The following is a 15,732-nucleotide window of genomic DNA, read 5'->3' on the forward strand; positions in this document are numbered from 1 at the left end:
CAGACACGTTTATTAATCTTGTCTTGATTTAAAAATTGAGACATCTTGGCTTGCAACAATGCCAGAAGTTTAATTTTCTAATCCAAAGTATAAATGAACACATGTTAATGTAGTCATTGAATATTGCATATCTGGTAAGTTTCTTTCTTAATAGCATTAAGAATGAGGACAGTGACTTCTTAGTCTGTTGAATTGTTCTGAGGCTGACACAAATTATAGACTCTAAATTTATTAAGAATTGCCAAGTTTGAATTATTTTTATGGCACCCCAGCACAATTAACTAACTCTAGGCTGATCTTTAATGTAATGATAATTTTTACTGTCTAAGGAAAGATTTGGAGCTGGTGCTAGTAAATTCAGGTCTTATTAATATCATTATTACTTGAGGATAATGTTAATTAAAAGGTATATTAACAAAACTACTATAATTATAATTTGTCATATTTGTGTTTTCCAAATATCAGGAAAAAAGGATAGACTGTTCTAACAACTTAGTGTCCACCCATCTTTTAAATTATATTTTCACATATTTGAGATAGTCAAACAATGTCTCTCAAGATACATATTTTCCTTATTCTTATGTTTAAAATGATTAATAATAATTGGAGACTGTTATCATTGCTCAGGGCTTCCCTAGTGGCTTAGATGATAAAGAATCTGCCTGGATGCAGGATACCTCAGTATAGTCCCTGGGTTGGGAAGGTCATGTAAGAAATACCTCATTTTGAAAATGTCAGTCATTTTCAAAAATAAAATTAGTCTTCCACTTTGAAGATTCTGGAAGATAGACTTTTAAGGTCTAATATTTTCGGACCAAAAGAATCTGTCAAAGACTGCAGTGTCTTGGAACTTTCGTGGTCCAGTGGTTAAGACTCTGCACTTCCACAGCAGGGGGCCTGGGTTTGATCCCTGGTTGGGGATCTAAAATCCCACATGCCTCACAGTGCAGCCAAAAAAAATTGAAAAAGAGACAGCAGTGCCTTCAAATACTATATTTTCTTAAACTGGAAATTCAGATAATATTAAATGGAGTGGGTAGTATATTAATTTGGTCCTGAAGCTAATTGACTTTCAAAAATACATGCATTAATAAGCAATTTATCTGTAATAATTTTAACATAAAATATATTGATTTTAATTCTTCAATTAAATTTATACTAAATCATGCTTTCTGTACCTCAAAGACCTTTCTAGAAAAATTCCTCTGCTTATATTCTGCCCTTGATTTGTGATCTCTGGATTGCCTTCACCTTTCTCTTCTACTTAAAAAGTATTTCTCAAAGGCAGAGAGAGTATATTTTGGTCCAGGGGCCATTTAGTAATATCTGATGACATTTGAGACCATAACAACTGAAGGTGGGAATTTGTTACTGAAATCTAATGAATAGAGAACAAGGATGTTGCTAACTACCGTACAATGCACAGAAAAGCTCCCAGAAAAAGAATTATCCCATCCAAAACACCAAAAAAGCTGTCCTTGAAAAATCTTGTACAAAAATATTAATCACTATGCAAAAATCATACCCTTAAACACTGAACCAAGCATTTCCTTAGAAAGTAACTCCAGCACCGTTGACATCATTGGTAAAGACTATTTCAAGAGAGTGTTTAAGTGTTGTATTTAGTCAAGTCACTTATTAAGTTAAGAAGTCAATCAACCACAAGTCACAAGTCAATAATAAAATAAGCTTCATTAGCTCCAACATTTTCTCCAAGGAACAGTTTGGTAAAGTTTGCAAGTAAAGAAATAATGCATGTATGTGCAAGTATTAAAAAGTAAAAACTGAATCCTGATAATATGCAATTTTGTGATGTAATGGACATATTGAACACAGTGTTTCTTTATTATTAAGAACTCCTTTATTCTAAAATTTATACATGGGTTTTACATGTTGGTTACATCTATGAAAAACAGCTATGACATGAAGACACCAAATATTGCTTAATTCATCAAGCTTCTCATAGTTGTGGAGTTTTGAAAATTACAGTCAGTGCATAGTATGAATTTTTAAATAACACTCATGCTTTTGTAGAGTTATAATGGTATACATCTCTTTTTGTATCATGTAATAAACAGTCACATATGACTATATATGTCTATACTGAAATGAAAAGCAGTGTGATGCAATAACCTCATAACTCAAATTACAGGTTATTACTGGATAAAAATTTAACAAAGCTCATAGATGTTCTCAGTGCCATGATGAACTCACAGACAGTTTGACCTAAAAGGATAGTATAAGTAAGGACTGAATTGTTATACAGCCTAAGAAGACTTGGATTACAAGAGTTTTTGCTGACACTCCTGTTAACAGACAAATGGCTTCCAGCCTTACAAAATTGTTCTCTGTCAAAAGCTGCAAGAGTCATGGGAGTAATTCACCACATTCATATTCTACACTTCCAGTGCTTAGTTTTATCATACTTCTTTGTCATGTACTGTGTTAAAAAATAAACTGAGGTACATTAACATTTTCAGGAGTTTATTTGAACATATGTCAGTTCAAATCAGGCAACAGCAAACCAGTAGTGGTTAGGGGTACTCTGGGCTTCCCTTGTGGCTCAGCTGGTAAAGAATCCACGTGCAATGTGGGAAACCTAGGTTTGATCCCTGGTTTGGGAAGATCCCCTGGAGAAGAGAAGGGCTACCCACTCCAGTGTTCTGGCCTGGAGATTTCCATAGACTGTATACTCCATGTGGTCGCAGAGTCAGACACAACTGAGCAACTTTCACTCACTCAGTGGTACTCTACTTGCTGGAGCTAGGGGAGAGATTTTTACAGAGAAGACATGGAAGAAAAACAGGGAAATTATTTGATTGACTGAAGTTTAAGGCCACCTTACTTGGGAAAGCTGGCTCGCTGTTTGTGATTGGTTCTTCTTAAGTTTCATATTCTTGAATTTGACTGCATTGATTCTGGCTTAGTTTCAGTTTGCTTTCCCAGGCTGCTAAGGCACCAGAGCCACCTCCTTGTCTAATTACTTTAACATCTATAAACTTTAAGCATTATTTAAGTATTCTTGTAATCTATCTTTTAAAATATGAGCATTATTTCCTTTAGAAAGTCAGAAAATACCTTTAAATTGGATATATATCATATTTATTTGTACTCTAATTTCTAATACCACCAGGCTAAGCAAGTCATACTAAATAATGCATCATGGAATAACATATTATAATCAGTGAATTGCATTTATAAAATATGTGGCCTCCGAGGGAATTATAAAACTTGAGAACAACAACAACAAAAAAGCAATTTCTTCCAGGTGTTCTAATTTTTCCTTTAGGCTAATTGGTTGATTAAAAGTAAATGTATGATTCTAGTTGTCCTTACCCCATCAGCTTTCCATTAGTATGACCACCATCACTCAGTTCAGTTTGGGTATGTGAACAATACCATTCTCTGAATGACCTGGAAATGCAGTCAGCCATTCTTTGAAACATTTCTGTGTTCTCCATCATCCACTTGTAGGAGATCTTAGCCCACACAAATGTGTTATCACAGGGGAGATGCCCAGAGGTTACAGCTCTCACACTTTTCTTAACTCAAAGTGAGTTTGTTGCCCAAGTTAGCTCTACAGATTAATCATTGTCCATACAAATTTAGAGTAAAACTCAGATCTGGTTACAACTAAGACTACCACCAGGACTGTGGGGATTTACAAGTCTTGATTTTGTTCCTGACATTCTCAGGAGCAATTGTCTAGAACAGCTTGCAGTGGGGCCAGCCCAGAGGCTGAGCATGTGGGTACAACTCCAAGCATTAAAGAGATGTTAATTATTGTTATCATTATGATGATTGCTATAAACTCTGATATATGACTATGGAGTTTATCACAAGGAGTTGAAGGCTGCCCTTCTATATCCTTCCTCTGCCAGCTGCACTTCAACTGAGTCCTAGGGTCACATATCTGAATGGATGGAGCAAGGCATCTTTGGGGTTCCAGCATCTGTGTTGAGGTATAGAGCATGTTATGTCTCCCCAGTCCATTTGTCCTTTGAAACAAGCTCTTATATTTTACATGTCTCACTTCTCTTGTCTCATGCTGAAGTTCGGTACTTGTCTCCTTACAGTGGGCAGTCTACTTTGTTTCCACTATAATTAAGAAACACCATCACATGAAATAAAACCTCTCTTCTAAATTTAAATTCAGTTTATGATCCCCTGCAAATATGCTTTAGTTATCCTGTGGATGTTTTCAGGTCTACATTTTTAACCTATGAATACCTATTTATTATTGCCATTATCTGTATTAAATATATTCTATTTTATAAGACTGTATACAGATATGAAAATTAAGGTCCTGAATTTTGAAATAACTAAGCCAAGTCATATTTTCATAACTGGTATCTGGATAACACTATAACCCTAGAGTCCTGCCAAACTGGCAGACTCTTGCATTTTCCTCTGTTAATTTCTAGTGACATTCAGTTTTCTTTGGGGTTTTTCATTACTGTAACTGCTGCCGCTGCTGCTAAGTCACTTCAATCATGTCCGACTCTGTGTGACCCCATAGACGGCAGCCCACCAGGCTCCGCCGTCCCTGGGATTCTCCAGGCAAGAACACTGGAGTGGGTTTCCATTTCCTTCTCCAGTGCATGAAAGTGAAAAGTGAAAGTGAAGTCGCTCAATCATGTCTGACTCTTTGGGACCCCATGGACTGCAGCCTACCAAGCTCCTCCGTCCATGGGATTTTCCAGGCAAGAGTACTGGAGTGGGGTGCCATTGCCTTCTCCCATTACTGCAATGGCCAGTTATAAATTAGACATGAGAATTTTCTATTGCAAAATTGTTTTAAATACAACTATATCTTCATCAGAGGTAATTTAAAGGGAAAGCCATGCATAGAACAGTGTGTGTGTACATACTCACATAGATATGTCTGTGAAGTCGTTCAATCATGTCCGACTCTTTGTGACCCCACGGACTGTAGCCTGACAGTCTCCTCCATCCATGGGACTCTCCAGGCAAGAATTTTGGAGCGGGTTGTGATTTCCTTCTCCAGGGGATCTTCCTGACCCAGGGATCGAACCCCGATTTCCCACACTGCAGGCAGACTCTTTACGGTCTGAGCCATCAGGGGCTCCTGTATATATGTATATAAGAAATCAGTGTTCCTACTCAGAGTGTTTTCTGATGGATGTGTATTTCAGAGTACTATTTAGATACTTCTTAATTACATTCTAATTATACTCAGAGGGTATAGGAATTGCAATAATAAACATTTAAGTTCCTGTTGCCTCCTTACTTAGGCTCCTACAGAATGGAGTGAAATCTATTCTAAGTTGCTGAAGCATGTTCATTCTGTTCAATTGATATTGTCACTATTTTTCAAACCTCCTGCTTCAGATGTGAATGACTCAGGATCATTTGGGGTCCTTGAGCATAAACATGTATCTCACTTTCCTATATATATGCAATTCTAACTCTGAACTTGCTATAAACTGTTACATATAAACTAAACTTTTTGCATTTTCCCCCCAATTGGGCTCTCTACAGCTACAGATAAGGAGAGTTTAAGTGTATGAAATACTTCAGATATTTTTTTCAGTTACAAAATTTCCTATTTAGAAATGAAGGGCTTACTTGTGAAGTCAGAAATTGATTTATAGAAGACTTTAATCTGGGCAGGTGGCAGTTTAATGTCTTCTCACCCAATTCTAGGGCATTTTCTTCTTATTTTATATAATACATGATGTAGATGAAGGGAATGTTAGTGACTATAGAATAGTCCAGAATAGCTCTAATGTTAGGGTTTACAAACAAGCAAGATGATCAAATACTGTCTTGTATGTTCTTCATATTTATAATTTACTGTTTGTTTGCTTTAATTCAGTTAGTATGGAATTAATCAGAGACTGTTAGCACCTGAAGCACTCTGATACTTTTCTTTAGAGATTATGGGGGAAAAGATTTAGCCAGATTGTAATAGTACTAAGGTTATTTTGCTGTTTTGTAGTTGAATCTACGCCAAAACACAAGCTCCCTTGGTGTTAGTGCAGTGCAGTCAAATATGTTTGAGTGAAGACTTGAGCAGTCTGTTAATGTACTGACAATGACAGCTAGTAAAAAACAATAGTTTAAAGCCTATTTTCTCTTTCAAGAGAAAAGTTGGTAGTGAAAAACACAAAATGCGTAGACAGGCTGAGCTGAATATTATTAAATCTATCTATGAAAACACCAAACATGCATTAATTAAATACAAATGTATTGCTATGCCTATCAATATATGGAGATTGATATAGATATGTGTATACTTAATGCCCAAAACATCCTTAGCAGTTATGTACTATTATCCTATTATTTCCATTTTAAAGATAAGTAGCTAGAGTAGGAATGGTTAATTTATTAACTTACTTTTTCTCTTTAATCCAGTACATAGAGACAGAGTTCTCTTTTTGCTCACTGATACAGTGCATGTTCTACTTGATAAATGGAGAAACAGTTAATAGTGCTGCACTGGAATGCAAATCATTTTTACTTCAATAATCATGTTCTTCCTAATGCAGTGTTTGCTTTCAATTGAAAAAAAAAAAAAATGTACCAGTGTGGCAGAAAGAAAAATAATGTTGACTGGTGGTATCATTTAAAGCTTCATGAAATAGTTGATACAAAATATGTGCATGCATGTTCAGTCACTTCAGTTGTGTCTGACTCTTTGCAACTTTATGCACTGTAGTCCACCAGGCTCCTCTATCCATGGGATTCTCCAGGCAAGGATACTGGAGTGGGTTGCGTACCCTCCTCCAGGGGATCTTCCTGACCCAGGGATCAAACCCGTGTCTCATGTCTTCTGCATTGGCAGACGGGTTCTTTACTACTAACATCACCTGGGAAGCCCCAATATAAAATATAGTTCAGGTCAGTTGCTCAATCGTGTCCGACTCTTTGTGACCCAATGGGATGTACCCTGCCAGGCTTCCCTGTCCATCATCAACTCCTGGAACTTGCTCAAACTCATGTACATTGGGTCAGTGATGCTATCCAACCATCTCATCCGCTGTTGTCTCCCTTTCCTGCCTTCATACTTTCCCAGCATCATTGTCTTTACCAATGAGTCAGTTCTTCATATCAGGTGGCCAAAGCCTTCTGATTGGAGCTTCAGCTTCAGCATCAGTTCTTCCAATGAATATTAAGTACTGAATTCCTTTAGGATTGACTGGTTTGATCTTCTTGCAGTCCAAGGGACTCTCAATAGTTTTCTCCAACACCACAATTCAAAAGCATCAATTCTTTGACACTCAGCTTTCTTTATGGTCCAACTCTCACATCCATACATAACTGCTGAAAAAAACATAGCTTTGACTAGACGGACCTTTGTTGGAAAAGTAATGTCTCTGCTTTTTAATATACTGTCTAGGTTGTCATAGCTTTTCTTCCAAGAAGCAAGCATCTTTTAATTTCATGGCTTCAGTCACCATCTGCAGTGATTTTGGAGCCTAAGAAAATAAAGTCTGTCACTGTTTCCATTGTTTTCCCATCTATGTGCCATGAAGTGATAGAAGCAGATGCCATGATCTTAGTTTCTTGAATGCTGAGTTTTAAGCCAAATTTTTCACTCTCCTCTTTCACTCTCATCAAGAGGCTCTTTAGTTCTTCTTCACTCTCTGCTATAAGGGTGTTATCCTCTGTGTATCTGAAGTTATTGACATTTCTCCCAACAATCTTGATTCCAGCTGTTCTTCATCGAGCCTGGCATTTCACATGATATACTTTGCACATAAGTTAAATAAGCAGGGTGATACTATATATCCTTGATGTACTCCTTTCCCAATTTGGAATCAGTCCATTGTTTCATGACTGGTTCTAACTGTTGCTTCTTGACCTGCATATAGATTTCTCAGGAGGCAGCTAAGGTAGTCTGGTATTCCTATCTTTTTAAGAATTTTCTACAGTTTGTGGTTACCCATACAGTCAAAGGCTTTTGTGTAGTCAATAAAGCAGAAGTAGTTTTCTGGAACTCTCTTGCTTTTTCTATGATCCAACAACTCAGCAACTCTATGGTGGGGCTAATGGTGACCTCCTCTAAGAGGGCTTATGCTACATGCTGCATGTCTGAAGTCTGCTGCAGCCAGAGCCCCTATCCCTGTGGCAGGCCACTGCTGACTGTGCTTCTGCAGGAGACATTCAAACACTCAAAGGCAGGTCTGGCTCAGTCTCTGTGTGATCTCTGGGTCCTGGTGCACACAAAGTTTTGATTGAACCCTCCAAGCATCTCTGGCAGGTATGGGGTTTGATTCTAAAAGCAATTTTGCCCCCAATATCTTGTTGGGGCTTCTCCTTTGCCCTTGGATGTGAGGAATCTTTTTTTGGTGGGATCCAACATTCTCCTGTGGATGGTTATTCAGCAGCAAGTTGCAATTTTGTTGTTCTCACAGGAGAAGATGAGTGCATGTCCTTCTAAACCCGGCCTGCACAGCGCCAGAGTTTTCTCTATCTCCTGGAGTTTGCTTATGTCCATTTAGTTGGTGATACCATCTGATGATCTCATTCTCTGTTGCCCTCTTCTGCCTTCAATCTTTCCTAGCATCAATTTATCCTAGGAAGGATAAATCACACTTTGTAGAAGGCCAAGACCATATCAACAACAGCAATACCATGACAAATACCAAAATATAATTGATAGATATGTCAGGACAATGTGCAGAAACAAATAAACACTGCTGCTACTGCTGCTGCTAAGTCACTTCAGTGGTGTCCAACTCTGTGCGACCCCATAGACAGCAGCCCACCAGGCTCCAGCCATCCCTGGGATTCCCTAGGCAAGAACACTGGAGTGGGTTGCCATTTCCTTCTCCAATGCATGAAAGTGAAAAGTGAAAGTGAAGTCGCTCAGTCATGTCCGACTCTTAGTGACCCCATGGACTGCAGCCCACCAGGCTCCTCCGTCCACAGGATTTTCCAGGCAAGAGTACTGGAGTGGGGTGCCATTGCCTTCTCTGAAATAAACACTAGTACTTGTAAATACAATTTTTACCATGCATATAGGAATGAATTCTACCTGCAGTACTATAGCAGAACTAAACATTTTATAGGTCTTTAAATGTTTTCTATCATCAGTTATTTAACTTTCAAAATACCTCTGCTTTCCAAATTTGTGTTATCATCCTCTTCCTTACAGAAGATAAACACAAAATGCAAAGGGTGAAGAGATTTATCAGCATGGTTCAGATAGAAAGGTTATTACGGTGTAAAATACCTACTCTAATCAATCAATATCCTGTAATGGATGTCTGATTGCATGTGTTATTGTAGACAGGAAAGACAGAGCAAAATCATTTACAAAGTATCCCAGATCTTTCAGTAATAAATTCAGAAACTTGACTGCTACCTGAAATTAATGTGGCATAGTTTAGGATGAATTCATCACATGTTTGAAATCATCTTCTATCTTTTGATTCATATGTATTGCAAAAAGAGAATTATAGGCATAAAGAAATTATCAAAAAGTTATATATTCATCAATTCATTCTTATCTGTATTACTTTCATTCTTTTCTGAGCATTAGTGTAGTTTTATGCATGACTGTTATCAATAAGATGAACACAGTTTCACTTTAATAATAAAAATTTCTTTCATACTTATTGAGTGCAAATATTTTACTGATTAATGTGACACATTCAGTAAAAATTATCTCTTTTATAAAGTTTATTTTGTGACTTTTTCCCCTTTTCTTTCTAAGAATATTACAATGTATACGTTTGACTACTGTGTTCTATTATCTAAAGACATCTTAGAATGGAAACACTAGTTAAAGGCTTAGAACATTTGTTTCTATATATCTTGATAGTTACTGCTAAATACATAAAAATTATTTTAATTTATAGATCTACTATATGGGCTTCGCTGGTGATTCAGTTGTAAAGAATTCACCTGCCAATGCAGGAGACATGTATTTGATCTCTGGGTGGGGAAGATCCCCTGCAGAAAGAAATGGCAACACACTCCAGTATTCTTGCCTGGTAATACCATGGACAGAGGAGCCTATAGTCCATGGGGTCACAAAAGAGGCAGATGTGACACAATAACTAAACAACAACTATAGATACAGGTTTGGCGATAAATATAAAATATGTACAAATATATTTAAAATATAATATCTGATAATATATTTGATGTGTGGTTTAATTTACATTTTTTTTCGTAGTAGGGCTATATATTTTACATTTTTTCATTTGATTTACTGAATTTCTGATATCATATTATATCATCTATAATATCAGTTCAGTTGAGCTCAGTTCAGTCTCTCAGTCGTGTCTGACTCTTTGCGACCCCATGAATTGCGCACGCCAGGCCTTCCTGTCCATCGCCAACTTCTGGAGTTCACTCAAACTCATGTCCGTTGAGTCGGTGATGCCAGCCAGCCATCTCATCCTCTGTCGTCCCTTTCTCTCCTGCCCCCAATCCCTCCCAGCATCAGGGTCTTTTCCAAAGAGTCAACTCTTCGCATGAGGTGGCCAAAGTACTGGAGTTTCGGCTTTAGCATCATTCCTTCCAAAAAACACCCAGGGCTGATCTCCTTCAGAATGGACTGGTTGGATCTCCTTGCAGTCCAAGGGACTCTCAAGAGTATTGTCCAACACCACAGTTCAAAAGCATCAATTCTTCAGCACTCAGCTTTTTTTCACAATCCAACTCTCATGTCCATACATGACCACTGGAAAAACCATAGCCTTGACTAGACGGACCTTTGTTGGCAAAGTAATGTCTCTGCTTTTGAATATGCTGTCTAGGTTGGTCATAACTTTCCTTCCAAGGAATAAGCATCTTTTAATTTCATGGCTGCAATCACCATCTGCAGTGATTTTTTGGAGCGCAAAATAAAATAAAGTCTGACACTGTTTCCTCATCTATTTCCCATGACGCGATGGAACCAGATGCTATGATCTTCGTTTTCTGAATGTTGAGCTTTAAGCCAACTTTTTCACTCTCCACTTTCACTCTCATTAAGAGGCTTTTTAGTTCCTCTTCACTTTCTGCCATAAGGGTGGTGTCATCTGCATATCTGAGGTCATTGATATTTTCCTGGCAATCTTCATTCCAGCCCAGTGTTTCTCATGATGTACTCTGCATATAAGTTAAATAAGCAGAGTGACAATATACAGCCTTGATGTACTCCTTTTCCTATTTGGAACCAGTCTGTTGTTCCATGTCCAGTTCTAACTGTTGCTTCCTGACCTGGATACAGGTTTCTCAAGAGGCAGGTCAGGTGGTCTGGTATTCCCATCTCTTTCAGAGTTTTCCACAGTTTATTGTGATCCACACAGTCAAAGGCTTAGGCATGGTCAATAATGTGAAGAGTTGACTCATTGGAAAAGACTCTGATGCTGGGAGGGATTGGGGGCAAGAGGAAAAGGGGATGACAGAGGATGAGATGGCTGGATGGCATCACTGACTTGATGGACATGAGTCTTAGTGAACTCGGGGAGTTGGAGATGGACAGGGAGGCCTGGCGTGCTGCAATTCATGGGGTTACAAAGAGTCAGACACGAATGAGTGACTGAACTGTACTGAACTGACTGATGGTCAATAAAGCAGAAATAGATGTTTTTCTGGAACTCTCTTTCTTTTTCGATGATTCAGCAGATGTTGGCAATTTGATCTCTGATTCCTCTGCCTTTCCTAAAACCAGCTTGAACATCAGGAGGTTCACAGTTCACGTATTGCTGAAGCCTGGCTTGGAGAATTTTGAGCATTACTAGCATGTGGGATGAGTGCAATTGTGCGGGAGTTTGAGCATTCTTTGGCATTGCCTTTCTTTGGGATTGGAATGAAAACTGACCTTTTCCAGTCTGTGGCCATTGCTGAGTTTTCCAAATTTACTGGCATACTGAGTGCAGCACTTTCACAGCATCATATAAGTAGTTTTAAATATCTTATGGGAAAAGTCTTGATGTATTGTGCCGGGAGCCGGCATATTGCATATTGAGTGCATATTGCATATTGCATATTGAGTGCAGCACTTTCTACAGCATCATCTTTCAGGATCTGGAATGGCTCAACTGGAATTCTATCACTGCCCGGAGCCAGCGTGAGGAACTCCGCCCGTGACAAAGGTCATGAGGAAGGAGGCTCGGCATACGCAAAGGCGGGATAAAGCTTCAGGAGTCTCCCTGAAAATTCTCGAGTATCTACCCCCAAAACTAGAGTCTGCCTACTTTCTGCTTTGTGCTTTCACCTACACCTCTGACTTTACGGGGGGCTGTCCCCCACTACCTCTCTCTGAAAAAAGAGTTAGCTTACAGCTCCAGTTAATAATTCCTGGGTGTGACAGTGTTCAACCTACAAACTTCTTTGGAAATCCTCTAGCCTGCCTGAATAGGTTTTTCCGGCCACATGTGATTGTTCAGAGCCTCCCAACTGTGAGAGGCAGGAGATGTTCTAAACTGTCTAAACACAGATTCCTTTGAGTAGTTAAAAGATTGATTAGAAATTGTATTGGTGAAGGGATTTTTCACTTGTTGGGCCAATGTTCGCTGCTAAGTTTCCATATCCCTTACCTGCTGTGTCCCTGGCAGTGTATTGATTAATATAATTGGTGTAAGTAGTAGCTTTAATGTTTGTAACCTGGGACCCTTGAGTTAATTCTTTTTCTTGTTATAGCCCACCACACCTTTGCTCTGTAGGAATGCAACTTTATCTAAAGCTTTTGGAGGGTGGCTCCTGACCAATCACCTTTAGAGAAAAATAAGTTTTCTGAAGAAAAGGTCTTAAAATGTTAACAGGCCTCCGGGCCAGAAGATGATGCAAATCACCTAAGCTTTTGCATATGATAAGTTTGCAGGAAGAAAGCTTGGCTTGCTGCAGGACTCTACCCCTTCCCCCATTATCCTCTATGCATAACTTAAGGTATAAAAACTACTTTGAAAAATAAAGTGCGGACCTTGTTCACCGAAACTTGGTCTCACCATGTCATTCTTTCTCTTACCTTCTGGCTGAATTATTCAGCCTCTTTTCTCCACTAAATTTCCTCACTGAGCTATCCTCATTCGATTACTCTTTATGTCCTTAATTAACGTTTAATTAAGCAATTGTTTCCTGATCCTCCCCGACACTGTCCCCACTTCGAATTCCCTGGATCCACCGGGGCTGGACCCTGGCAGTATTGTTTATATTTTTTTCTTAAAATTATCACTGAAGCTAAAATTGTGAGTTGAGCCAGCAAATTTGGAAAACTCAGCAGTGGCCACAGGACTGGAAAAGGTCAGTTTTCATTTCAATTCCAAAGAAAGGCAATGCCAAAGAATGCTCAAACTACCGCACAATTGCACTCATCTCACATGCTAGTAAAGTAATGCTCAAAATTCTCCAAGCCAGGCTTTAGCAATATGTGAACCATGAATTTCCTGATGTTCAAGCTGGTTTTAGGAAAGGCAGAGGAATCAGAGATCAAATTGCCAACATCCGCTGGATCATGGAAAAAGCAACAGAGTTCCAAAAAAACATATATTTCTGCTTTATTGACTATGCCAAAGCCTTTGACTGTGTGGATCACAATAAACTGTGGAACATTCTGAAAGAGATGGAAATACCAGACCACTTGACCTGCCTCTTGAGAAATCTGTGTGCAGGTCAGGAAGCAACAGTTAGAACTGGACATGGAACAACAGACTGGTTCCAAATAGGAAAAGGAGTTTGTCAAGGCTGTATATTGTCACCCTGCTTATTTGACTTATATGCAGAGTACATCATGAGAAACGCTGGACTGGAAGAAACACAAGCTGGAATCAAGATTGCCGGGAGAAATATCAATCACCTCACATATGCAGATGACACCACCCTTATGGCAGAAAGTGAAGAGGAACTCAAATGCCTCTTGATGAAAGTGGAGAGTGAAAAAGTTGGCTTAAAGCTCAACATTCAGAAAATGAAGATCATGGCATCTGGTCCCCTCACTTCATGGGAAAGAGATGGGGAAACAGTGGAAACAGTGTCAGACTTTATTTTTCTGGGCTCCAAAATCACTGCAGATGGTGACTGCAGCCATGAAATTAAAAGACGCTTACTCCTTGGAAGGAAAGTTATGACCAACCTAGATAGCATATTCAAAAGCAGAGACATTACTTTGCCAACAAAGGTCCATCTAGTCAAAGCTATGGTTTTTCCTGTGGTCATGTATGGATGTGAGAGTTGGACTGTGAAGAAGGCTGAGCGCCGAAGAATTGATGCTTTTGAACTGTGGTATTGGAGAAGACTCTTGAGAGTCCCTTGGACTGCAAGGAGATCCAACCAGTCCATTCTGAAGGAGATCAGCCCTGGGTGTTCTTTGGAAGGCATGATGCTAAAGCTGAAACTCCAGTACTTTGGCCACCTCATGTGAAGAGTTGACTCATTGGAAAAGACCCTGATGCTGGGAGGTATTGGGGGCAGGAGGAGAAGGGGACAACAGAGGATGAGATGGCTGGATGGCATCACTGACTCGATGGATGTGAGTCTGAGTGAACTCCAGGAGTTGGTGATGGACAGGGAGGCCTGGCGTGCTGGGATTTATGGGGTCGCAAAGAGTCGGACACGACTGAGCGACTGAACTGAACTGAAATAAGAATCTGTCAGCAATTTTTGTGTGATTTATTTTATCACCTCAAATTTTATTAAAAAAGCAGAACTTGGAGGCAAATTGAGCCATAGTTACAACTTTGAGGAGCAACTCCAATGAATTTTGCTGCTAATCCTGTAACACTACTACTGTAACTGATGAAATGCTCATGTTAGGTTAAAAAGAAAAAAAATGATGTTATTTCACTTGCATTGAGCTCTATTCAGAGCTCTAATGTTAACTATTTGTGAAATTTTGAAAAGGCTACAAAGCTTAACTTTAGTTTATATAGCAATAGATTCAAATTAGTGTTGTTTAAACTGTAAACGGAGAAGTCAATAAGTACAGTATCATTATATTGTAGAACAAAATTTTTAAAAATCAGAAAAATTGTTTTATAAAAGGTATTTTTAATTCTGTAAAATGTATCATTTTCTATGGGTGATGGTGAAAAAAAAATTCATATATATTTGAAACTCCCTAAACTAAATATCCCATTCCATTGTTTAAAGTAGTTGTCTACCTAATCTTCCATTCTGCTCTGCACAATTTCCATTTAAATAGTTATTAATTTCAATTATTTTCAGATATTCCGTTTTTAGTTTTAAAATTTTTGATTTGAGTCTTATTTACAAATTTAATTTAGCTGCTGAAATCCTCCATCTTGTGATTTATTTTTTCAGATTGTAGCAACAATTATTTTTAAGTCTGTGTCTGATAACTACTATTGAATTATCCCTAGTCTGTTTCTGTTGTTTGCTTGTTTTTTCTTATTATTTATTCAAACAATGCAAAGCATTTCTCTCCCCAAACTATTTTCTTATTGTTTTCTCTGCTATCCTCAATTTTTTTACTTAGTTCAGTCCTCTCATTCGTTTAGTCCTACAAATCAATTTATCCTCTAAAATATATGAAAGTATTTTACTTGAAAGTCCATTAAAATTTTTAAAGATTCCTTTCCCAGTTTTTCCACTATTATGCTTCATAACTTCTTTTTTCATTTGTTGCTTAGTTGCTAAGTCGTGTCTGACTCTTTTGTGACCCCAGGGACTGTAGTCTGTCAGGCTTTCCTGTCCATCAGATTTCCCAGGCAAGAATATTGGAATGGTTGCCATTTCCTTCTCCAGGGGATCTTCCCGACCTGGGGATCGAACCAGCTTCTCTTGCATTGCAAGCAGGTCCTTTACCACTTT

Source organism: Bos indicus x Bos taurus, chromosome 11 (assembly GCF_003369695.1).
Source record: "Bos indicus x Bos taurus breed Angus x Brahman F1 hybrid chromosome 11, Bos_hybrid_MaternalHap_v2.0, whole genome shotgun sequence".
NCBI lineage: Eukaryota > Metazoa > Chordata > Mammalia > Artiodactyla > Bovidae > Bos > Bos indicus x Bos taurus.